This window comes from Sander lucioperca, chromosome 3 (genome assembly GCF_008315115.2).
Source record: "Sander lucioperca isolate FBNREF2018 chromosome 3, SLUC_FBN_1.2, whole genome shotgun sequence".
NCBI classification, from domain to species: Eukaryota; Metazoa; Chordata; class Actinopteri; order Perciformes; family Percidae; genus Sander; species Sander lucioperca.
The window spans coordinates 33132140-33135464 of NC_050175.1; the positions used below are offsets into that span (position 1 = coordinate 33132140).

General features: G+C 42.6%; 1 long non-coding RNA gene across 1 annotated transcript; it reads right to left on the reverse strand.

The window, feature by feature from the left end:
- Positions 1-877: 877 nt before the first annotated feature.
- Positions 878-2264, reverse strand: LOC116050775. Its single transcript, XR_004105168.2, has 2 exons — positions 1849-2264; positions 878-1274 (listed from the first exon to the last, which is right to left on the reverse strand). It is a non-coding gene; the product is annotated as an uncharacterized LOC116050775 (long non-coding RNA).
- Between the last annotated feature and the right edge of the window lie 1061 nt (positions 2265-3325).

Here is a 3325-nt window from a genome sequence, read left to right on the forward strand (position 1 = left end):
AGGCCAGGGTGGATAGAGTGGTAGTGGTAGCAGTAGCCATTGTAGCATGCTGATGCTGGATCCCGGGCCTTGTGGCAGCTGGGCCTGGTGGCAGCAGGCTGCTCCTTGGCCTGTTGTGCTCTGCTGCTGCTGTGCTCTGCTGCCACCGAGTGCTCTGCTGCCGCCGTGTGCTCTGCTGCTGGATCGCTCTGCTGCTGGATCGCTGAATAGGGGGGCTACTGGGAGTGGGGGAGCTTGCGTCAAACCTGTTGAAAAACTGGTTAAGCTCATTTGCTAGTTGTACTGTTCCCTCAACTACGCCTCCACCTTTCCTCTGGAAGCCGGTAATCTCTCTCACCTCATTCCATACGTTCTTGGCCTTGTTCATTTCCAGTCTCTCCTCCAGTTTCCTCCTCAATACGTCCTTACTATCCTCAAGACTGAGTTGTTCACCCTCCCCATAGCAGTGTGCTCTGCCAATCTTTGTAATGGAGTTAACTCTTAATACATCCATGAGTTCTGCTCGGTCCCCTGACCTAAGTGCCCTCTTCTTTTCCTTGAGTAGAGCCTTCAGGTCACTGGTGACCCATGGTTTGTTATTAGGGTAACAGCAGACCTCTTTAGTGGGTATGGAGTTTTCCACACAGAACCCAATGTACTCAGAGACACAGTCTACTAATCCGTCAATATCCGAATGTGGCTCATACAGGGCATGCCAGTCCGTGGTTTCTAGAGCATCACGTAGTGATTCCATAGTGTAACCCTTTAGAGGGGGAGAACAGAAATGGATTACTCTATATAATAATTATTTATGGCCAGTGGGATCAGAAGTTCTATGTTCGACTACGGAGCCCAGGATTAACCAAACAATACACCAGGAATGACTCAAACACAGTTGTACTTTCTTTGAGAAACAAAAACGCTTCCCTTTTTAATGCATGGATGGGAAGGATAAGCCAAAAAACATAAAAATTACACACTCTTCAAATGACAAAAATCTTACCCGGGTAAGTAGAAAAAAAAAAAAAAATGTAAACAAAACTCACAGCTGTGATTTAAAGTTCAGAATTTCCCCCTCCTGTTTTCAGTCACTTCAATTCAGTTTCAGTTTGTCAGAGTCAGAGTTTGTCCTACTGCGCAGTTGGTGGTGGATGTGTGTATGTAATGAAGTGTCGAATTCTGCAGGCACCGTATCTAGTTCTCTTCTGGGCTGTGGCTCGCCATCAATGTCTCGATTCAGGCTCCAACATTCAGGTAGATCAAAGGTTCAAAGGGTCCAACAAAAAAAACCTGACCTACAGTGAGTAAGGTCAGAACATTTGTTTAGCTTTTTTTTAGCTTTCAATCATGAACTATAGAATATAATTCATGTAAAATCATCATATCATTAAACTGAACAATCACACATCACAATATCGGTAACAAACACTTTCAAAATATTCTTAGAGATAATTATTGAAAAACCTCTTCAATATAATAATATCAAAATATCGCTTCCACATAATAATTAGAACACAAAATAACAGATACTAGTAAGCAGACACACTTTGTGTACCCTCTGCCATGTGAAGGCATGTTTAGACATCTCAAATAAAATGTAACACTCAAAGATAATTCAAATATGGCTTAATGTGCTCAAAATGCACTGATAAAAGTGTTAAATCAACACATTCCACAGTTAAGTGTGTAACAATTATGCAAACAAACATTACACAGCACTGGATTAAGTTTGCAGCTTTAAAATATCAAGCTAATGGTTTTAGCATTAGTGAATGGCGTCTGCCATTGTGCTAGTTAGCATCTCAGCTAGCGCTCCATGTGCGCTAGCGTTAGCGGCTAGCACTTAGCATGGTAAAAACGATCGCTCACCGGTGCGTTTTCTTTGTGAGGGAGACGTCAGGTCTCTCCGACTGCACTCTCACAGGTCCAGGGCTCCACACTGGATTATTTCAGAGTTTTTAATCAGTTTTAACAACTTTTATTGCAATATCTTCACGAGGTAGGTATCGTTCTTGAAGCGGGGTTTGCTCTCTGTTCTTCCAGCAGCTCAAGGGGAAGTGAACTCTGCTCTGTGCAGGTCAACAGTCCGAGCTTCTTCCTGATTGGCTGACAGCACGTCTCCAACCCATCTCCTTCAAAATAAACTTCCTATTTATTTTCTCTTTATCGCAGTTGAATTGCTTTTTAGACAAATATCAGTTTTTAATCTTTAACGTTAATAACGTACTTCATGAATTGACTTTTTAATATAAACTTGGATCTTTTAATATAGATTTTTAACCTTGGTTACAATAGCCTCATGAGACCATTGCCTCACAGTCCTTACTGTAGCTGGTTTCTGTTGTACAACAGGCTTGTATGATGGTGTGAGCATGACGAAGTTGTGGTCTGACCTGCCTAGCAGGGGCAAGGCAGTAGAACTGTAGGCATCTTTAACATTTGCGTACAGAAGATCTAAAGTCTTATGGTACCTTGTAGTGCATTTAACAAACTGATAAAAAGTGGGAAGTGTGGTGGAGAGAGAGACATGGTTGAAGTCACCTGTGATAATGATGAAGGCACCAGGTTGTTTTGTTTGTAGACGTGCCATTACAGAGTGGATGACCTGCGAATTGTAAACATTTATGGCTATAACATTTGTAAATTCCCTTGGCAGATAGTATGGGTGAAGTCCGATGGCAATAAGCTCTATGTTCGGGCAGCGTTCACGCTCTTTTACAGTAATATGACCAGGGTTGCACCACCTTGTGTTCACCAATAAATCTCTTTTTCTTCATCCTCCGTTTAACACCCCATTTAAAAAGAGAAGAGAGAGATGCATAAGTGATAGGCATTAAAAACACTTCAGAAAGCGCTGCATTGGGATTGGCCTTTAGTCGTGTGATGACCTGAGTGTAACCACCTCTCACCCAGTGTGTTCTGTTTGGCTCGAACTGCAACCCTGCAAAGGATAAGGGCATTGTATATCCTAACAGTGATATAGAGACAACACTGGCACTAAAAGGCAGGGCCCCACATCAATTCTTGCTTTCAATTCTACAGGCTTTGAGCTCCAACAAGCTTTCTGCATACATCTTTAGCGGGATCATTCCTGACTGTGTTGAACATCCAGGTTTTCCATCTGAAGTTATATGTTGTGACTGGTCCCAAAAGACGAGGACACATTAGTCAGAAGTAGTCCTCTGAGTAAAGTCAAACAGCCACCAATAAAACCAGAGACATCTGTCAGGCCTTCATTCGGCTCTATGATACCTCTGCCCCTCAGCTTCAATGAGAGCTGAATAGAGTCAGGAGCCAAGTGGACATAAGGCACATCACACTATTACTGTAGCAAAAAAGACCCATA